The following is a 23,332-nucleotide window of genomic DNA, read 5'->3' as shown; positions in this document are numbered from 1 at the left end:
AAAAAAAAACGCAACCAAAGCTATTCAATCTTGGATTAAGTAGATTCATAAATTTATCACTTGCCAGGTAACAAATTACCACATATACAGAAGTTTACAACAGTAAACATTATACATTAATTATCTCACAGTTTTCAGGGGTCAAGGATGTGCACATGGCTTTACTGAGGCCTCTGCTGAAGGTCTTACAGGGCTGCGATTAAAGAGTTGGCCAGGGTAAGCTCTCATCAGGAAGCTGGACCAGGGAAGAATTTGGTTCCAAGCCCATGCTGGGCTATTAGCAGCATTTATTTTCTGGTGGTTATAAAAATGAGGGCCTGGCTCTGTCTGACTGCTGACAAGAGCTTGTTCTCAGGACGAGAGGCAGTCTGTAGTTTCTTGCCACTGGGCTTCCTTGTTGTGGCAGGTAGCAAGGACAGTCTCTCTAATGTCTGCTAGGAAAAAGAAATCTTACATAATGTAACCACAAGAACAACAGCCCTCATTTTGCCATATTCTATGGGTTAGAAGCAAGTCACCTATCCTCAAGAGTAAGGGATTAGATGAAGGGGTAAACACCAGCTCAGCCTTTGATCTACAAGCCTGGGTAGCTATTTAAATATTTTAACGTAGATTCCAAGTGCAGGGCACGATACTACAGAACATGTGCATGGCTCTGGTCTCTTCCCTCTTTGAGCCAAATGTTTGAAGAACAACCACTTACTGTCCTCAAAAACCTTAACTCTTAGAGAATTGCTTTGGTTGTATAACATACTTTAGGAAGGCTCACAGGCCCACAGTCTGAAAAGGACGTTTAAAAGGATCCAGGCTATAAGAGAAAGTTTTAGTCTCCAGATCTCCAGTGCTCAAAGTTCAACTTCAAAGATAACTTTCACTACTGTGTCCATGGCAGAGGGGTTGGTAAAAATCAATTTCTTTTCACTTTCTATAAGAGGTTAGTGTACTGTGATTTCTCCTAGTGTTAGCGTGGTCCTCTGAATTCCCAACCACAGCAGTTAGTATATGTTGAGTGGGGAATCCTCATGGTCAGAGAAACAGCCGACGGACAGTAGTAACACCCAGAGTGCAGCAGTCATGCCCCAGGGTGCAGCAGTGACGTCCAGGGCACAGCAGCAGGGAAGGCACCGTCAGCACAGCACAGGGGCTGCCATCAGTACTGACACCACGTGTTATTTCTGTCTCCTGCACAGCTTTGCTTTCTCTCATTCCACCTCGTCCCTCTGCACAAGTGGCTTCTCTCAGTGCTCAGCTCTCTGCTCCCAGGTCGGCTCCTGGACAGGCTGAGCTGAACGCATAGACAGCCTGAGTCACTGAGTGGCTCCCGTTGCAGCAGCACCGGTGGCATGTGTCTGGGTTCCTGAGGCCATCTTGCTCCACCATTTTTTTTGAGACACAGTGTCACTACGTCACCCTCGGTAGAGTGCTGTGGCCTCTTAGCTCACAGCAACCTCCAACTCTTGGGCTTAAGTGATGCTCTGGCCTCAGCCTCCCTAGTAGCTGGGACTACTGGCACCTGCCACAACACTCGGCTATTTTTTTATTGTAGTTGTCATTGTTGTTTGGCAGGCCTGGGCTGGGATCGAACCTGCCAGCTCAGGTGTATGTGGCTGGTGCCCCAGCTGCTGAGTTATAGATGCCAAGCCCATTTTTCACTTTCTGTTTGTCACTGGTCTCATTATTCCTCTATAAGCACCACATCTGCCTTTCTCATGGGAGGTCCTCGGTGCTGTCAAAGGGCCTGGCACCTGGGGCTCCTGGTGAAATTCTGCAGTGAGCAAATAACCGCAGTGGAGCCCAAAGTGCACACTAGAGCCTCCACCAGCCCCAGGCCACTTTGGAAGAGACCCTGGGGGCAGCTTCTACACATAACTGTGCATGGGGTGTGTGTGTGTGTGTGTGTGTGTGTGTGTGATATTTGCATTTATGGTCAGAGAAATTACTCTGAAATGTTTTTTTCTTGTGGTATCATCATCTGATTTTGGGTAGTAGTGGCCTCATAGCAGAATTTAAAAATTGATCCCTTCCATTTTTGTTTTTTAAAGACAGAATCTCACTTTGTCACCCTGGGTAGAGTGATATGGCATCACAGCTCTCAGCAACCTCAAACTCCTGGGCTCAAGTGATCCTCCTGCCTCAGACTCCCGAGTAGCTGGGACTACAGGTGCACATCACAAAGCCTGACTAATTTCTCTATTTTTAGTAGTGACGGGATCTCAAACTGCTGAGCTCAAGAATTCCTCCTGCCTCAGCCTCCCAGATTGCCAGGATTATAGGTGTGAGACACCGTGCTCAGCCTGTGTGTGTTTTGAGCCAAGTCCTACATCTCCCTCTCCTCATACTGACTAATCATCTATTTAAAAACCATAGAGACACAATTTTTACCCTTCTACGCAGGAACCCACAAGCTGTTCAGCCTCTCAAATTTGGGGGGAGGTGAAGGTCGTATTTCACTCGAGGAAGGAGCTCAAGTGCTGCAAGTATGGCCTGAGTCAGTCCCACAGTGCACAGGGATAGAGGCTGGCCCTGCTGGACATGACGGAGGGGCAATTCTTCAGAACGTTAAGAGGTTTCAATGGTGTGGATCCGTCTGGTGGCACTTGGAGAAATGTGAACTGCCAGGTTTATACAGAATGGCACGTGTTTCTGTTAAAGTCTTTAGCAATGATAAGCTGCTCACCTGTGGGGAAGCTGAGCGCTGGAGTGTGGGCCCACCACACCCATCAGCCAATCTGACGCCAGAAGAAACCAGGCTCCAGAACCCAGAGTGCCTCCAGCTGGCCAGGAAAGGCAAATATAAGTTCAAATGTGGGGCAGTAACTGGATGACAGTGAGTGAGCCCCTGATAGCTGTGCAATGAGATGCTCTGACAGTTCTAGATTAGTCATAGTGCAAGGTGAAATACAACCTTCACCTCCCCCAAACTTGAGAGGCTGAACAGCACGTGAATTCCTGCGTTTCCCTGTGCGACTCTGCCTTTGCTCCTGGAACGCTCCCTCCTTCTAAGAACTGACCTGTCCCTCTCTGAAGGGCTCTCCACAATGGGGAGGGACAGACGGGAGGGTGGGATTCAGGGAAAGGGAGCGTGACCTCTGCCACCTCCACCAAGAATCTAGTGGCAGCAGTAAAAGGTTGCACGAAAAAAAGAAGAGACAGACAAGGGTGCTGGAATGAGCCTCAGGGCTAACATCTGCCTCTGCTCCCCGGCAGGGCTCTGGGACTGAGGACTTGGGACGGTGGCCCCATCACTACTGAAGGAGATCACAGCTGTGCACAAAACTCACTGCAGCGCCTCCAAAATGCGAAGCTGTTTTGCTATGCAAGTCACAGCTTTCTTTGTTAGGAGCCCAGTGCAAGAAACGGGGATTAATTCATCACTGCCATGCCAAAAAATGCAATATTTCTATTACAGTCCTTTTATACCCTCGGGCTCAAGTAGGAAAAGGGAGGCACAGCAGAAATCTGAGCACCTTGTGACAATGCTATGTTTAGGTTCTGTCTGTGATGGCAAACACTACATGCTCAATGAGGAATTACAACACTTAGTCATCAGTAACTGTGTCACCTGTGAAACACTGAGTGAAATGACTTCTCAAGGTAGACTACTCAAGAAAACACATAGGATAAAATACCAACACACTGACTCTACAGAAGCTACCACACAGCCCAATTTATTTTACTATAAACCCTGTGAATATGAGCCCCTCATGAAAACCAAGATTCCATTGGACTTAATTTTGCATGCCTAGCAATTAGCATAAGGCATATTGGAGTTCAGTACATGTAAAGAGTGTGCACAGAGATTCACCGACACCAATGTTAGCTGCAATGCTGCCGATAATGGAGAGGGCTGAAAATAACACACTCTAAAATTTCTATTAACAAGGGCTTAGATAAGCATATTTTGATCACCATATACAATGCAACCATTTAAAACCACATCACATTCTTTAAGAATAGATAAGGGTAAATTGAAACTGCTCCTAGCATCAAAATTAAGCAAACATACAAGCCCATGTTATATCATAGCAGGCTTTTCATGGGGAAACACCTGCAAGCATGTACACCAAAATAAAATGTGAACAATAGTTTTCTGTGTGGTGGAGACACAGACGGTTTGAATTTTCTGATATGTACACCTTGGCATTTAACCAAGTGGCTACAATGATCATCTCTTATGATGAGTGAAGGAGCACATGAACGGCCCCATCAGGATTTCAAGAATGATCTTTCTGTGATCTCACACAGCCTCAGCCCTAGGCAGTTTGAAGCATGTCAAAAAGTTCTTCTGTCCCAAATGTCATTTCATTGCTACCCTGCCAGCATCATTGCTCTGGGTTAGATACTATCTCTATCCAGTTAAAACGCACCTAATTCTCATGGAAGGGAAACATGCTAACACATTAGTATAATGAGTGAGGGCGCTGTCACCTGACAGAAAGCACGTCCCTAAGAAATCTGAGGTGGAGATATTTCAGTCAGAATTGGGAAGTGGAAGGCAAGTACTAAGTGACTGCTGAGTCCCTTAGGAAACTGTTAAGATGCAGATTAAATTCAGTAGGTCTGGATGGAGCCCAAGAACCTGGCTTTCTCACAAACCCTCAGATGATGCCCAGGTCACTGGTCTGTCCACCCCCTGGGTAGCAAGTGCATAGGGGTCCCGCAGTCTTCCTCAAGAGCCACAACTGTCCAAGCAGGCAGTGAAAACAGCAGGCTATGTCTGTACTCTGGAGCAAAATTAGAAACCACTGCAGGCATTTTGTTGCCTTTTGAAGAAGGACTCGATCCAACATCCCTCACAAAGAGCTTCCCAAGGAACTGAGGGATTTACGAGCTCCCCCTGCGGAAGGGTACACACCTCCACGTGGTTGTTTTCGTCTGGGCTAGAACCTTGGTGTGGTGGTGCAGGTGTGCGGAGCCGCCGAGAGACGCAGGGTAGTCGTGCCTCTGTGCAGGAAGTAGCCAGTGCTCTCAGCAGATGGGCAACGACGTGTCCAAGGCAGAGCCTGAAGGAACTCACAGCTTGTGAAGCAGCCCAGTTCAGACACACCTCATATGCTGGTCCTTCCTGGGCGATGCTGGCGGTGGCGCTCTCTTCTGGTCATTCTTCTAAACTTATCTCCCCTGATGTATGTGTGTGTGTTTGTGTGTGTACGTGTGCATGAGACAGAGAGAGGGAGTGCAAGCACACTGTGTAGGATCCAATAGTGGAATTTATAATGGGGGAAACCTGTCAGGGTAATATGAGAAGCGATCTGACTTTCAAGTTACACTAATAACTAGCACCGCCCAACAGTGGCACGGGCTGAGAAGGGATGAAATGGGCTCCTTTCACAGCAGGCATCCTAGTTAAAGCCGGAGAGCCGTCTGCCAGTGCAGAGAAGGAGCTTGAAGTTCCTTCCCACTCTAAATTCTGTTTTAAAGTGACATGGGGTTACCTACCTGAGGAGAAGAGTGGCCCTTTGAACTGGAGGATAAGAAAAAAAGATGCTTCTAATTGCTTCACCTGGGACTAAGGAGGCTCTTTCTCACTTTGTCATTTCCTTGCAAGGTTATAGGTGCATGGAAGGGAGGGACTTATTCATTGAGGAAGGAAGTGACAAGGGCACAGCTACTCATTCGTGCAAAGGACAGAGAGAACTCAGGGTACACGAATGGTCGAGCTCTGCACACCAATTAGCACATCACATAAAGACAAAAAGTGCAACTTGTATGAATAGAAGATCCAGACCTAGAAACGCAGGCTGGGATCCAGATTTTAATAATCTTCCTCAGTCCCCAGTCCCAGAGATAAGTCTGCAAGGGGCAAGAAAATAAAAAAGCACCTATGGGTCACGGAGGACACAGGCGTGGCTAGTATTTCTGCAAAATGCTGCACAGGGCCCGTGATGACGTAGACTACCAAGCTGCAAGAGAAGGTGCCTGTCTAGGTTTTGATGTCCCAGCCACACCTATGGATTAAAAGCAGAATATCTAGGGATAAGCCCAGGCATCGAGATTTTTTTTTTTTTTTTTTTTGCAGTTTTTGGCTGGGGCTGGGCTTGAACCCGCCACCTCCAGCATATGGGGCCGGTGCCCTACTCCTTTGAGCCACAGGTGCCACCCGAGATTTTTTTAATTCTTACGTGATTTCAAGGTGCAACCAAGGTTGACAAGCGTGGATCTCATCCCAGCTCTGCTCCCAACTAAGTAATCCCGGCCAAGTCACTTAACCTCAGTGGGAATTAGCTGGAACTTAGAATGTAAGACAGATCCCACCACTAAAGTCTCCTCCATCAATAAAAGTTAAAGCTTATAATTATTTCCTCCCATTCAGTCTTAAAACCTGACTGACATTTGCAATACTCACCAGGATCAACCACAGAATCCCATTAGCTTCCTAGTGTGACCTGTTACTGAAAAAAATTCTTTTTTCCCTTCCTTAATACTCTTTGCTGCTAACCCTCCCTATTCTGCTTCCCCAGTGAAATGCTCTCCTCTGGGAATGAAGGAAATAAAAAGCCCACTGGGGAGAGATTTCCATTATGTATATTTATTGCTTTTTTTCTTTTCTGTGGCAGCTGCAGTTAAGGGCCAAAAGTCATTAAGTATTTTGACATATCTGGCTGTCAAACCATGCCTTGCTGGAACCACAGATAAGAATAAGCTGCTTTCTTTTAAAAAAAAATAAAATAAAATTCCTAAATCAGTGATAAGGAAGTTTAATGCATGACTACTGTACACTACTTTGCATTTGGGAATAAATTAGGTGATGAGAAGATAAGACTAAACTTTGGAGTTACCCAAACATAAATGCTACTCAATCAGCTATTCAAACATGTATTATTTTACAATGGCCTCCAGGGACAACAGGAAAATGGAACAGTAACCTTTCTCCTTCAGGAGTCAAGGGCTTTTTCATTATTTTTGGTCTTTTCTGAGGTACCTGATCATATCCACAGTTGCAAAAGAAAAAAAAATAATATAAACAGTTGTTTGAAATGTTTTTCTATTTTCTACCATGGAAAAAGGGTAAAGTTTGGGGCAGTCGCTCACAAGTTTGTTTAGTATTTAAAGGTCAAGTAAAACTTGAGCCTGGTCGAGAGAACTTACTTGTATTTTTCTTATTTATATTCCATAACTTGGAAATAATCTTTAACTCTCTCCCCTCCAAATATCGTGAGATAATCTTGGATTGAAGTCGTGCAGTCTAGCTACCAATTGGTAAATTAGAATCGACAGTCTAAAAATATTTGCTCCTATGTTTAAAAAATACATCCTCACGCATCATTTCTTGCAATACATCCTCACACTCTTGCCTCTCTCTTGAACAAAATTCATAAACTCTTTCCGTTGGAAAGGATATCAGACATCACCTTGTTTAACGTGCAGGAGAGCGTATTCCTCAGAAATCCTCATGATGGTCACCCAGTCCCAGCTGGAGCAGACCCCTCAGGTATGAATGGACTCATTCCTTTGTATGTTTATTCAGTAAACACTGCATGCCTATGATGTATCCATCAGTCCTTCTAAGGAAACGAGAGTGAGAGGTATGACCATTTAAGAGGTTCTACTCTAGCTGAGGAAAAAGTGGCAACCAAACCAAAACCTGTATTTAGGCACAGAAGACAGTGATCAGACCCACCTTGAGTTGACAAGGGCTGTTCAGAAAATACTTAGGGAGCAGGCATGTCATATCATCAGAAGGTCATATCATCAGAAGGGTCATCACCAACAGCAACAATAACAACAACAACAAAAAATGAGAAACATAAATCTCAGTGTGGTGAAGGCAGCAATGGCAGAAGTTATGCCCATTTCTGTCTGGCCTCTGAGTAGACTGGCAGTTCTCTCTCTTCCCTTTGGAATACTGGAAAACACATATGGAAAAGCTACACAAAGAAGCCAAGTGGAATAAGAAGCCCTAACACTTGGAAAAGTGAGCCAGTGATCTCACATCCTAGTTGAGCCTGCAGCTGAGCTGACCCCTGGTCCCCGCCTGACCACAAACACATGTGAGGCCTCAAGAACTACCAGCAGAAGAACGGTGAGGCCTCGAGAACTACCAGTAGAGGCTTTTTCTGCCCGCAGTATCTCAGAGTCATTCTTAAGAAACTGAGAACTTAATCTTCCAAAATGTCAAAAAGACCATTTTACGCCCCATCTCCCACCCCAGCACCTACAACACCAATGCCCAGCACACCAGGGTTTGTGGGACACAATCCATACAGTCATCTCACCTACAACTACAGGCTGGGAGGAAACCCATGTACCAACAGCTGGGTCCTGACATCCTTTGGTATTGTGATTCCAAAATTCCCAAAGCCACCAGATAAGATGCTGATGCCCTACATGAGGTACAGCAGAAAGGTCTGGGACCAAGTAAAGGCTTCTAACCCTGACCTAAAGTTGTGGGAGATTGGCAAGATTATTGGTGGCATGTGGCGAGATCTCACTGATGAAGAGAAATAAGAATATTTAAACGAATACAAAGCAGAAAAGACAGAGTACAATGAATCTATGAAGGCCTATCATAATTCCCCTGAGTATCTTGCTTACATAAATGCAAAAAGTCATGCAAAAGCTGCTTTACAGGAAGAAAGTCGACAGACATAGTCTCGCATGGAGAAAGGAGAACCTTGCATGAGCATTCAGCCTGCTGAAGATCTGGAGAATTATGATGATGGCTTTTCAATGAAGCATACAGCCACCGCCCGTTTCCAGAGAAACCACCGCCTCATCAGTGAAATCCTTAGTGAGAGTGTGGTGCCAGACATTCGGTCAGTTGTCACAACAGCTAGGATGCTGGTCCTCAAACGACAGGTCCAGTCTTTAATGGTTCATCAGCAACAACTAGAAGCTAAACTTCTTCAAATAGAGGAACGACATCAACAAAAGAAGAGGAAATTTCTGGAAAGCACAGATTCATTTAACAATGAACTTAAAACGTTGTGCAGTCTGAAGGTAGAAGTGGATATGGAGAAGATCACTGCCAAGATTGTGTAGGCAGAGGAGCAGGCCAGCAAGAAGCAGGAAGAGAGGGAGAAGGAGGCCTCGGAGCAGGCCGAGCGCAGCCAGAGCAGTGTCGTTCCCAAGGAGGAGCAAGCGGCAAACAAAGCTAAGGAAAAGAAAGACGATGAGAACATTCCCATGGAGACAGAAGAGATACACCTTGAAAAAATGACGGAGAGCCAGCAGAATGGTGAAGAAGGCACATCAACTCCTGATGACAAGGAGAGTGGGTGGGAGGGGTTGACAGCACAGCCAAGGAAGGAACCAGTGATAGCAACACCGGCTCAGAGAGCAACGGGGCCACAGTGGAGGAGCCACCAACAGAACCCATGCCAGAAGATGAGAAAAAAAGAATAGATGTTGCCTTGTTTTACGTGTTCTAAATACTTTTGTAAATGAAAAAATGGTTTTTGGTTTTAATGGAAAAAAAAAGAAACAATTACCTGCAGAAGAACCGTCCAGCTGAGCTCAGTCAACCCACAAAACTGTGAGCAACCATCAAATGTTCATTGTTTCTAACGCCACTAGGTTTAGGTGTAGCTGGTTACTGAAATATTTAGAAAATTGTGTGTCATTTACTAAGGCTAGAACCCAGGGGATTCTGAAAGGAGGAAAAGAAGGGAGGCTGGAAAGATGGCAGAGACCACACCCTTCAGACTCAGAGCACCAGTCAGGAGATAAAGATGGGTGGCATCTCTCCCTCCTCACACCATGTCAAGCCTCCTTTACCACTATGCTGCCTCCTGTAAGTAGTAAATCTCAGTCCAGTCCAGAACTCCAATTTCATATCTAATACAAACAATCTCCTTCCACACAGGAAGCTACTGTAGGCTGGAAGTCTTGGCAAGGTGGGGGCTCTTTTGCTCGCTGCCCTCTGTCTTTCTGAGGGTCTTAGTGCTTCAGTGTTGGGGAACAGACAGCAGGAGAGTGGGGCAGGCAAAGGCCTCGTCAGTGGCGTGGAGCAGCTGCAATCCATCCCTGCCCTGTGGCTAAGAGAAGAGGCTGATGCCTTCTATGTGCAGACCCCACAGGGGACACCCATGCGGGTTCCTGGGTGGGGTGGGCCTGCAAACTTCTCCACTGATGGAGAAGTTTAGGCTTCTGCTCCACCTCTTCTGCCTGCCATTTCCCCCCATCCTTCACCCCCACCTGTCTGCTGCTGGAGTCAACCTCACTGGCAGGTAGCCTCTACTGTCAGGTTTTATATCCAGTTTCCTTCCACAGGAAAGGCACACGTCATCAGCCACTCTGCTCCCCTGTTGCCCTCTCTCCTGCCCTGCCTTCCTTTTCCAATTCTTTTTCCTGCTCAAGTAGGCCATGTGCCTATGCAGACATGCACTTTCTCCTTCTACTGGGAGGGGAGAGAGAGTCTCAGCACAAACACTGCTCTTTCTCCGTGACAATGGCAAGGGCAAATCAAAACCAGGAATGGCTCAATGGGGCAAGCCCTAGCCCTCTCCTTACATAAACTGAGTTGTCAGGAAAGGCAGTTGTAGTGGGGCCAGCTCTATTGCCTCCTGTGAGTGCATGTGTGTACGTGTGTGCATGTGTGCTTGTGTGTGCACTGTGTACATGTGTGCACATGTATATGTGGGTGGTGTGTGAGGATGGTGGCCCCACACTTCGCTGATTTTCTTTAGAATATAGACTCTATTGACGATTCCAGGGCAATAGGTAAAGTCACACTCAAGTTTTAAACTGACTTAATAGTTTGTGGGATTCTTAAGTCAAGGAGTAATGGGAAGAGATCTGCCATTTAGAAGGCCACTGAGCCTAGTGAGAGGACCAGAGGTGGAGAGACCAGCTGGAAGTGGCCTATGGTCATGCAGGTAAGAAACGGTTTAGGAGCCTGAACCAAGGCAGCAGGAGGTGAGGGAGCAAGGGTGACTTGGAAATAACATCAGCCCCTTCACACGTGTCATCATCATACACAATGCTCTTGCTCCTGACCCCACAGATGTTCAGAGATGGAAGTAACCTAAGTGTCCATCAGCTAGACACGTAGGCTCATGGAGGAAAAATGAAGGTTGACTCCTACTTTCTGGTCTAAATGACCACACAGCTGGTGGGGACATTATATGATCATATGATGGCATAAGGTGGGAGTTATAGGAAGAAAGAGCAATGCCACAAAAATAAATAAATAAATAAAGGAAATCCATTTTATTGCCAAACCACTCCAATCAGTAGAAAGGCCTTCTCGGTTGAATTTACAGCTTTCTTCCTACAACTCAGAATAGTAAAAGTGCCTCAGTTACAAATAAATTCAGTTGCAAATAACAGAAAGCCAGCCAACAATAACGACAAAGAGAAAGCTGATTTTAAAACAAAAAAGGGGGTGGGTGCCTGGTGCAGTGGCTCATGCCTGTAGTGATCCTATCCCTCTGGGAGGCTGAGGCAGGAGGTCCCTTGAGGCCAGGAGTTTGAGACCAGCCTGGGCTATATAGCAAGATCCCATCTCTACAGAAAGTTAAAAAAATTAGCAAGGCATGGTGGTGCACACCTGTAATCCCAGCTACTTGGGAGGCTGAGGAAGACGTCTAGCTTAAGCTTAGAAAGTCAAGGTTGCAGTGGGCTATGATCAGGCCACTGCACTCCATCCACCCTGGGTGACAAAGCAAGGCTCTCTTGAAGAGGAAGAGGAAAAGGAAGAAGGAAGAGGAGACAGGGAATCCATGGTCCCAGGCTGGCATGGTTGTCTATGGATGTCAGCACAGACCCAGATTGCTTCTACCATCCTTACCAGGCAGCTTTTATCCTCATGGTTACAAAAGGGCTACTGGACCATGTCTTCCCACATCTCAGCCTGGAGAAAGGGGAAGAGCAAAGGACACAGTCCCTTCCCTTGGAGAGGCTATGCCCTTTAATTCAGAAGGGGATTACTTTCCCAGGCACTTCCATGTATATTTTGTTGTCCAACACCACTGCATGTGGCCACCCCTAGCTACAAATGATGCTTGGATATTGAGCTGCTTCCACAGTAGAGGTGGGGAGTTTTGCGGGAAAGGTCACCACAAAACTGAGTCATCTGAGACCCCTCCTAACACTTCTTCCTTGATAATCTCTTTCCCTGGCTTAACTGTCACGTGATGCAGGGCATAGTTTGCTACCCGGTCCCTGCCCCTGCCCCTTTCTGGCCTTCTCTATTTTTTCAGAAGCTCTGGGTCTTTCTTTAAAAGAAGTTCTAGTTTTGGACTTGTGTTCAGATGGAACCTGTCACTGGGGACCATCATGATTGTTCAGTAACGTAGCCTGGGCCACATCTTTGGGTTGGCTCACCTGGCCTGCACATTTTTTTTCTTCTTGATATTGTACCTTCCCAATACTTTCCCTCCATCTTTCACTGAGTTCTGATCCAGGTTTGTTTTTTTTCTCCTCCCACTCTGAAAGTATCATTGCTCCTACAGGATCCACCCTTAGTCCCTGCTCTTCTCTCTGTAAATTCTATCCTGTGAAACTTCATGGATTCACTTATCACCTGTCTGTACAGGTGACCACCTCTCTCCTAAATCTTATTCCTGCAGAGCCAGCTGCCTGCTAGACAGATGCCATCCTCCCAGGCAGCACAGTGCATCCATCTCCTCCATGGGAGAGCTGTGCTGAGAGCTGTGACAGGTGGTTGGCCAGGACTCCAGTCCCCAGAATGTGATTTGAAGGGCTCCTTAACATTGTGACTCCCTGGTCTGTCATTTTAAGGTAATTGTACAGATCCATGATGCTTTCTTTTGTGTTGACTTTTAAGTTCACCCTCAGGGAGCAATCTTATTTATTTATCAAAAGTATTAAACCTCAGTGAATTATCAGCGATCATTCCACCACCCCATTTATTCTATGTCTCATTCATGGTTCAAAATTTAAGTATTCTTAACTCCTCTTCCTCCATCAAATAAAATACATCTTCAAATACTATTTATTTTTTTCTTCTTAATATTTCTTATAATTTTATTTCTTTTAATTCTATCATTATTAGCTTATTTGAGGTCATTATTGGCCACGATTCTTACAATCTGATACTACCTTAGGTTTCCAGCTTATCTCCCAGGTTTTGTCTTGTCTTTTCCTATTTTGAACTCAACTTTCATAATATGACCACAGTATTAATTCTCAAGCTCTTTACTCATGTTGTTTCATCACTCAGTGCCCATCCATCCCTCCTAGGCTAAATATCAAAGCCCTGCATTTGGGAGGACTACTATTTTAAACACGGTGACATAAAGTCAATATTATCCTTCTTATCTTCTTGGAAGCCATCCAAAAACAACAAAGAGGGCTCGGCGCCTGTAGGTCAAGCAGCTAAGGTGCCAGCCACATACACCAGAGCTGGTGGGTTCGAATCCAGCCACGGCCTACTAAACAATGACAACTACAACCAAAAAATAGCTGGGCATTGTGGCAGGTGCCCGTAGTCCCAGCTACTTGGGAGGCTGAGGCAAGAGAATCGCCTAAGCCAGGAGTTTGAGTTGCTGTGAGCTGTGATGCCATGGGACTCTACCCAGGGCAACAGCTTGAGGCTCTGTCTCAAACAAACAAACAACAACAACAAAAAAGCCCAAAGAGAATGAGGGAAAAACTCCATTTTTGGTGAAACACAAAGTTAAAAGCCCCTCATTTCCAGAACTGGTGGAAAGCCTCCCCAAGTCAAAGGTAGGTGAACAGGGCTATATATGAGCAGGAGAGAACCAGACAAGAGTTATAAGCAGAGTCAACAAGGCAGGTGGCAGGAAGTTGAGAGGCACATCCTGGGCTGCAAAACCAAAATGCTTTGTTTACCCCAGTAGGGATGTGGTGCAGGTGGGAGACCCTGAGTCTGATTTGATTGACCAAAACAAAGGAAAAAAAAAAAAAGAAGAAGAAGAAGAATTTAACACAAAACACAGAAAGTGATCTGCAGGCAGAAGCAGTCTATCTCTGTGGAAGGGATGAAGAAAAGAGAGTTTTCACTGTGCAGAACTACACACTGCATCCCTACTGGATGGGGAGAAATAAAGTCCAAGTGGATTTAAACACAAATCCTGTTTTTGCCGTGTCTTTTCCTCCAGAAGGGATCATGCAACTGTAACCTCAGTTACCACCTTTCCTAGAAGACTTTGCGGTGGGTACCCCACTGTCTTTAGCCTTGAATGTTGCTGTGGAGAGGTCTGAGGCCAACCTGATGGTTGTTTTCCTATTCTAAGTGGCTTGATATTTTTTTGCCTGATTGTCCAAAAGCTTTTTTTACGTTAATTTTTCTTCTTTGAAATACAGTAATTTTACTAGGATGTCCCAGAACTGACTCAACGTGTTGTTTCTCCTGGGACATAGCGTAACCTTTCAGTACGCAGATTCTAGTCTTCTTTTCCATCAGTAATTTGTTATAACCGCCCAAATGGACTAAGATGGACTAATCAACTTAAAAATCAATCAATAAATCCATTTTAGAAACTCAACTGAAATGGCAACAGATATGAAGAAAAAATTTGCATAAAAGGAAATTCAAATAGGTCCTATATAAAATGATGCTTCAACTCACTCACATAAGGAGAAATGCAGATTAAAAGTTCAGCAAAGTTCTCCTTTTCATCAGACCATCATATATTTTGCCAATAATATGAGGGAAAAGGAGCTCTTTAATGTCTCTGAACGACAATTGATATAATTTTTCTTAAGGACAATTTGGCAACATTCATCAATATGAGCAATGGATGTTCTTTGGCTCAGAAATGTCATTTCTAGGAATACGTCTTACAGACACATTCACACACATGGAAACAGAGAACACACTGGTTATTCTTTGCAGCATTGTTTGTGGTAAAAAAATATTGGAAACCATCTAATTGTTCATCAGTAAGAGCTGGTTCAACACATTATGGCTCTGCCATACAGTGGAATATTAGGTAACTGCATAACGATTATGTGTAGATAAACGCACCACCATTTGTGTGTGTGTGTGTTTTGCTTATACATATAAGCACAGTATATCTCTGATGGGAAAAACAAGAACCACCTAAGATTTACAGTATTGTATACTATTTTGTTCCATTAGAATGAGCTATACGAATTTATTACTTATTCAATAAAAAATTGTTTTAAGTGCTCAATGTGAAATTTAAAGCCCTCTTGATTCCAGCTACAGATTACCTTGCCAGAGGTACTTTTTTCCATTCTCATATAGTATATTCAGTCTCATCAGAAGAGTCTAATTGCTGTCCTCTTAATTTCCTATAATCTAAGCTTCTGTGCCTCTTTCCGTAGCCTGCAGTTGTCTCTTCTTTGTCTCCTGAATCGACCCACATTTGTAGGTGAACCCATTTGAACTTTGAAGCCTTCTTCAAAGCGCCCTCCCTCGACCTCCTGAAGCACTATCATCAGCTCTGCTCTCACACTTCACCAATAACTACCCCTTCTTCATCCTTTCTTTCTCCTAAGTAGCATCTTTCATTCACACAGGCTCTGACTCCTCACCTCAACTGGCTCTTCCCTGGGGATGTAATTGGACTTACATAACCTTGTTTCTCCTTCACACCTGGCACAGTAGAACACAGACAAACGCTTGCTAACTTGAGATCAAGTTGACCCTATTGCAGTGGGCTAACAAGGCCTTCCAAATGTGTGTCCCCATCTTAAGGCCTGGAACCTGTGACCGTTCCCTTGATTTGGCCAGGAAAACAGATGTTGATCTTCTGGCCTCTGGAATTGGGAGCAAATAAATTTCTGTTATTTTAAGCCAGCAGGTTTGTGGCAACTTGGTATGGCAGCCACAGGAAATGACAACACGTGGTGATATAATTGAGGGACAGTTACGAGGCAGTGGGATAAGGAGCCAGGTACTTTGCTCCACGTCAGACACTGAGTGGCCTGGTCTGCACGGCCAGGGTCAGAGCCCAGGTCCCCTGATGCCAGTCAGGGGTGTTTCCGTGACCTCTTTGCCTCATTACTTCAAACTCTTATGAAGTCCTGTTGTGCCCAATCCTAGACCTCTGTGACTCATGGGACATGGGAACATGTCAAGTTTCTTGACTGAGCAGGTTTCTCCTTATTATCTACCCACTTTAAAATGATGACCTTAACCACCCACATTTTTGATGCACTCAGGCTCTACTTTGGAAGCTTCCTGTTCCCGTCTGTCTCCACCCAGATACACGGGGCACACTGCTGCATGTAATACAATATATGTGATGACTTCAGCTAATTAGTGCATTGTCCTTTAGAACTACAGTCGTGTATCACTTAATGACAGGGCTACATTCAGAGACGTGCACTGTTAGGTGATTACACTGTTAGGGAACATCATGGAGCTACTTACACAAACTCAGATGGTATAGCCTATTGCACACCCAGGCTGTGCAGGATACCCCATTGCTCCTGGGCTACATACCTGTTGAATACTGGGCAATTGTAACTAAGCACAGTAAAGGTACAATAAAAATACAGTATAAAAAAATTTTAAAATGGTGCACCTGTCTGGGGCACTTACCATGAACGGAGCTTGCAGTACTGGAAGTTACTCTGGCGAGTCAGAGTGAATGTGAAGGGCTAGGACATTACCATGTACTACTTACTGTACACTTTAAACACTATGCACTTTGGTTACACTCATTTTAAAAACAAAGTAATTGCACTATGATGTTATGACAGCTTTGACATCACTTGGCAATAGGAATTTTTCAGCTCTATTACAATCTTACGGGGCCACTGTCTTGTCTGCAGTCTGCGTAACTCATACTCTTCTAAACCCTGATCAGCCACAGCTAGATGCACCTGCTCTAAGAGACCTTTCATCTCTGTTACAAAGGACGAAGATGTACATGAAAAGCATTTCTTCCTAAGAAATCTGTCCCTACTCCCGTTTCTCCCTCCACCTCAATCAGTACAGGGAAAAGTATGCCCACTGGAAATACTTCATCATTAGAGCTCATTACCCTAAAAGCCAGAAGGTTCATTCAGTCATCCAGAAGTCAGACACAATTTTACACACCAGGATATTGCAGAGAACAAACTGAAGCTTTCACATTAGGGAAGGAAGGTAGACAACTAAGGGATAAATTAATAAAAATACGGATATAATGTTAAGGGAGTAAAAAGTCCAATAAGAAAAAACAAAGCAGGTAAAGGGAAAGAGCATGAAAGGATATGTTCTTCTATATATTTATTTTTCCAAGAAAAGCCTCTCTGTTACAGTGCCAGCCACATGCACTAAGGCTGACAGGTTCAAGTCCGGCCTGGGCCAGCTAAACAATAATGATAACTGCAACAAAAAATATAAACAACAATGACAACTGCAACAAAAAATATAAACAACAATGACAACTGCAACAAAAAAATAGCCAGACGTTGTGGCAGATGCCTGTTGTCCCAGCTACTTGGGAGGCTAAGGCAAGAGAATTGCTTAAACCCAGGAGTTTGAGGTTGCTGTGAGCTGTGACACTACAGCACTCTACCAAGGGCAACATAGTGAGACTCTGTCTCAAAAAAAAAGCCTCTCTGATTTGTTTTCTGTACCATTTTTGATTTTAGGTGAGGCGGGATTCAACACATGAAGGCAGGGAAGGAGGGAGGGAGAGAGGGAGGAAGGAAGTATCTCTAGCCTACCTTTTTCTCATTTGCTCTCTTTTCTCTAGAGAGAGTTCCCCCAGAGAGCCAATCGATACAATGGAAATCAATGTCTGTCCTTTCTGCCCAAACATGCTGGACTCACAGGCTTTCTTCCCTGAGGAGACCAGGTGGGGACTAAGTTGTCTTCGCAGGAAATGAACACCTTGGCTCTTTGCAGCATCCAGAGATCTCTGCCCAGGGTCTGGAGGGTGCCCTTGGGTCCCTCACTGTGGTTGGTGCCAACACTCTCCTGTGGGACAGCCCTCCCCGAGAGCAGAAGCTAGGGTTCCCTGACGTCTTGTGTCCTGAGTGCTCGGCTATCACGAAGAACTAAGTGGTGCAGCAGATGGTCTGACCCCTGCACCTCCTTGTCAGAGCCCCGCCCACGGTGCTGGTGACAGTCCCTGCCCTGTCTTAGGATCTGTGACTGCTAGGAGAGGACCAGGTCTCCTCACAAACACGCCTTCCCTGCCTGGCACGTCAGACGGCGATCTTTCCAAATGCTCTGCGGACAGGACAGTGCTGGAAAAATTCCCACAGGGCACTTAACCCACCCACCAGCCACAGTGAACTCAGGGCCAGAAACACAACCACCTCCCTGTTAATTCCCTCTGGCCTTGGATTTTCCCTCTTCTGTAACACATCGCCCCACCTGCTCCTTAAGCAAACTGCCATTTTTCACTGGTCTTCTTCCACCTCTAGCCATTTGGTGAATGGTTACTGTTCATGACCATCTGTATGTTTAAAGTACTTTTCATGTTTATTGTGAGTCCCAGGACTCAGGGCACACCAGGGAAGACGCAGGAGTCGGTGCCTCCCTTGTTCCGACTGGTGCACATGCTCAGAGACCTGACTAACGCAATGGAGGCCAGTGTGGAGACTCACGAGAGAACAAAGTAAGAGAGAAAGGGCTTTGACGACAAGCTACAGGATGTGACGAAAAGCTACAGTCCTCCAAGGACTGAAATGAACCTGCGGGAGAATGAGCCCGATGACACGTGGGTCTCCATGACAGGATGGGAAGAATTTTCAGACAAGACTATCTATTAACTACTGCTGGGAAGGGGTCTGGAACAGCAGGATGAGGACCCTCGTGCTGGTCCCACAACCAGCGTGTGTCCTCACACCTACTAAGCTGGCTCTTCCCAGCCCACTGTGAGGCTATGAGGAGAGAAACAGCCCCCCACCTTAGAAAACACTTGTGCCAGGCTTGCTCGTAGTCACGCAAGCAAGTCTATCACAGAAAACCTGTCTCTCTTATTCCAGAGAGTATGAACATGTCCTGTGTGATACTTGCTAAAATTCAGGTCATCCTTCCTCCCACATGAGGTACACCTAAACAGTGAGGAAGATTTTCATCAGTAATATATATTTCAAGTTGGCATAAACTTTTAGGGTTACTTATTAGAAATCAGAAGTTGAAGATCTCAAGGAGGACTCGAGGTCACAGAAGTGTTCTGTTTGGCCACCAAGTTTTGACAAGCGTCTTTTCAAAAATTGAATCAACCGGCTGGGCATGGTTCCTCACACCTGTAATCCTAGCACTTTGGGAGGCTGAGGCGGGTGGATTGCTTGATCTCAGAAGTTCAAGACCAGTCTGTCTCTACTAAAAGTAGAAAATCTAGCCAGGAATTGTGGCAGATGCCTGTAGGCCCAACTACTAGGGAGGCTGAGAAAGAGAATCTCTTGAGCCCAGAAGTCCGAGGTTGCTATGCGATATGGCACTCTAGCCTGGTGTAGACTCTAGAGTCCAGAGTAAGACTCTGTTTAAAAAAAAAAATGGAATCGGTTGCAAAAGTTAAAATTTAAGATTTTTACCCAGAAATCCTAATTTGAAGCTTCTCTTGAAAAATCCTCAAATCTGTCTGTGGTAACAGATGACAGGAGCAGGCAGTGGCTGCCCCATAAGGAGAACATGCCGCCTTCAGCCTGGCCCAGTTCCCACCATTCCTCACTGTCACCTTACCAAAGCTGAGGTCAAATTTCAGTTTCTATTTATCATTGCATTTCCACCGCTACTTTTATCAGAATAGGCTTACAAGCAAGGTTTAATACTTCTTATCTCCATGAGCCCATCAAAAGCAGCAGCAGAACAAAGGATAAACAGGGATTCTAGATCCAAAAAGTGGGGGAAAGTGATACTTTGTGGGAGTGAAAATCATTCTTACTGATGATTTTTTTCAGTCATTTATTTTACTTCTTTGCCTCTCAGTGATATTTGCAGTCTGCCCAAAACATAATCTAATCATCCAAGTTGACAGATGTTAAAATTGAGCCCAGAAGGGACAAGGGACATATCCGAGGGCCCACAGCTAGGCAGTGGCAGAAGTGACTAAAACCTAACCTCCCCTTCAGTCATCTTCACCATTTCCCCATGAACTTGCACTTCCAAATGTATTGCCATGTGTATAGTTAACTCAGTGGTAACCACGGTCCAACACACTTTCAGCATTTTTCTCCACAAAAGTGCCTCAAAGCAGTGGTTTCCAAATTCTCAGTATCCACTGACTACTAATGAGTATTGGCACGTAGACCATTGGTCTTAAGTAAATTGTTTTAAAATACTCCCGTCCAAAAATTTCAAATAATAAAGCATTTTCAGGATTAACAATAATTGTTTCACACTCACAAGAGTGACACAGTTCGCAAATATTTGCAAATATATCTGGCTCCAAGACAGACAATTTGAATCATATTTGTTTGGTACTTTTTCTTAATTTCTATTTGTTTTCTATTAGGAAGTCCAACCAAAATTATAGCCATTTGGAACGTCAGCCAATACTGGCTGGCTGGCTTTGTGGGAGAGTTCTAGATATTCAAATTGAATATGGATACTGAATTTTATGGAGAAAGAAAAGAAATCTTGCTGCATAAATCTTTGCTTCAGAAGATGCCACATTTACAGCCTGCCCCATGTCCTCCCACAGAGCAAGTCCGGGAAGTTGTACACTGAACCCGCTTTACCACTCTTGGCTCTGCTGGGCTCTGCCAAGGGTTTCTTCTTGGTCCGTTGTAACATCTGTACTGCCATAAATTTCTCACTCCAACTATCGAGAAAAAGTCAAACTTTTAGCAATCAGGTTGTATGTACCAGTTTGATCTCCTTAAGAAATTCTGAAAACCCCATCTTCAACATTAAAAGTTATCATATTTTGGCTCTGAAGTGGCAGATTTGGGTTATTCAGACCGTTGAATAGGTCCTTCAAGAATCTACTTCAAACACAGCATCGGAAGTTTGCCAGGTGCTACTGGCACGGGAAGAAGTGTTGCGTCTCATCCTTGTTACGAAACACCTTTCCTTCAACAACCAGAGACCCCTCTACGGAAGAGCAGTTCTGCGCTTCCTGCCCATTTCTTCTTAAACATCCTCTGAAAAGAAGTACACTTATTGTTCTCAATGTGAATGGATTACAACTTTCACTATTTCCTTGATGCTGAATCACATTCAGGCAGCACACTGCAGACTACCGACTATGCTTGTGAATGAGGCTGCCTGCGCCTGGCCTGGGGAGCAAAGGCTTGAATTCAAATAGCGGTGCTTGTATATTTCAATAGTGCTCCATCAATATTGATCTTGAATCACCTTTTCTGGTCTACATCAGGGCTCACAGCTTAATCACTAACCAAATAAAAATTCTCCTCTCTAGGTATAGATTTTCAGTTATGAACCAAACAAGAGCAAAAATCCACCAACCCTTTGCTGTTCCTATATGTGTACAGGCGTACAAAGGCTGACTTCACACGCCAGTGCAAAGCAAAATGCACAAGTGATAGCAACTGTGCTTCCAATGATATGCTGCAGACGCCTACAGTGTGGGTGAACTAAGGCAGTGCGCCATAGCACCCTCTGTTAACCCCACAAGTCTAAGAGCATAGTATATGGTTAACTTTGCAGCTGGTTTTGTAAGCTTCTTGGCAATAGTCTGACTTGCAGCTGGTTCTGTAATAAGGGGGCACTTCGTGTACTTCTATAACTTGGTCTCTTCTCTGCCATGAACAACAAAATTCAACCTTTCACTCTGGAAAAATGCACTCTGTGCTTCTCTAGAGAGAAGTTGATTTATGAGAGGTCAGTGCATTTTCTTTGAAACTGACCAAAACAGACTTTGGATGCCTGGCCCCCAGCCATGGGCACCAACACAGTTAATGTGGAGGAAACTCCATCTTTGGCCGATAGGAGGGACTAGTCATCACACCCCTAAACCTGGATGTGGAAGCTTTGGTCCAGAAACCAAACCAAAAACTGGAAACAAAATGATCAGGAATATTTACTTTTTACGCTTTATTCAAATTAATATGACGACACAATATTTAGATTACATTGTTCATGCTTTCAGAGTAAAGTTCCATTTGTAGAAGAGCCCCTGACCCAGGGGGTGTGTTACATACCTCACACTGTGCACATTAGGTGAGATCCCGCCTCAGGCCCTCCCTTCTTCTTCCACACATGCTCCTCCTGTCCCTTCCTATACTAGAGACTGTCTTTGTGTTGTATTGTTCATATGAGCATGTGATTGTTTATATATTGGTTTATTAGTATGGAGTACATTGGATATTTATTTTTCCATTCTTGTAATACTTTACTAAGAAGGATGTATTTCAACTCCACCTAGGTAAATGTAAAAGATGTAAAGTCTCCATCTTTTTTAATGGCTGAATAATATTCCATGGTGTACATATACCATAGTTTGTTGATCCATTCATGGATTGATGGGCACTTAGGTTGCTTCCATGACTTGGCGATTATGAATTGAGCTGCAATAAACATTCTAGTGCAAATGTCTTTGTGATAAAATTATTTTTGTTCTTCTGGGTAGATACCTAGTAATGGGATTGCAGGGTCAAATGGAAGGTCTACATTTAGATCTAGGAGGATTCTCCATACTTCTCTCCAAAAGGACTGTATTAAGTTTGCAATCCCACCAGCAGTGTAGAAGTGCTCCCTTCTCTCCATATCCATGCCAACATCGGCTGTTTTGGAAGTTTGTGATGTGAGCTAATCTTGCTGGGGTTAAGTGACATCTCAGAGTGGTTTTGATTTGCATTTCTCTGATGATTAAAGACAAGGAGCATTTTTTTTCATGTGTTTGTTTTGGCCATTTGTCTGTCATCCTTGGAGAAGTTTCTGTTCAAATCACTTGCCCATTTATAGAGAGGGTTGTTTGCACTTTTCATATTGTTTAATTTGAGTTCTCTGTAGATGCTAATTATCAGGCCTTTGTCAGATGATTAGAAAATACTTAGAGTTGAATACTGATACAGACACTACACATAAAAACTTGGAATGTAATTAAACTGGTACAGAAAGCCTTATATACACATGTTAAAACAACAGCCCTTTAGAAAGGGCTGAAGCAGAGTCCAGTTTAGAAAGCTTAAAAAAAAAAAGACTATAAAGGAAGTTCCAAAGAAAAAGGAAGGAAAATGTTTAAAAATGAAGCTGATTATTTTTTAAAACCTCAATATATAATAAAATTTTTATCACAATGCACTTGTACCTAGATGCAAATGGACTGATTATCCAATAAATTTCAATCTTTAGTCCTTCATCGAGGTTCATCTTTTTACACTTAGCATGTCATCTTCGTAAGCACAGCTCTCACACTGACAGATCCAAATGACCTAAGTCACAGAGATTTATTCCAGAGATTTATTTAAAGAATGGAGTCCTCTGCATTCTTTAAATTCAAGAGGTTATCCTGGGTGGTAATATTTGTGTTACTCTTTTATCCCTGCTTGTATGTCTTAATGGATTAAATCTGCATCACTCATC

At 44.3% G+C, this 23,332-nt stretch overlaps 1 protein-coding gene and 1 pseudogene across 1 annotated transcript in view; one reads left to right on the top strand and one right to left on the bottom strand.

The window, feature by feature from the left end:
• SLC35F3 (solute carrier family 35 member F3) overlaps positions 1–23,332 on the bottom strand; it is a 486,918-nt gene that overhangs the window by 423,377 nt on the left and 40,209 nt on the right. The gene's annotated exons all lie outside the window — the stretch shown is intronic.
• LOC128595573 (SWI/SNF-related matrix-associated actin-dependent regulator of chromatin subfamily E member 1-like) lies at positions 8,113–9,371 on the top strand (annotated as a pseudogene).

This window comes from Nycticebus coucang, chromosome 10 (assembly GCF_027406575.1).
Source record: "Nycticebus coucang isolate mNycCou1 chromosome 10, mNycCou1.pri, whole genome shotgun sequence".
In the NCBI taxonomy this organism is placed as follows: Eukaryota; Metazoa; Chordata; class Mammalia; order Primates; family Lorisidae; genus Nycticebus; species Nycticebus coucang.
Note: the sequence above shows the minus strand (reverse complement) of the source record. Positions and strands in the feature narration are given on the sequence as shown.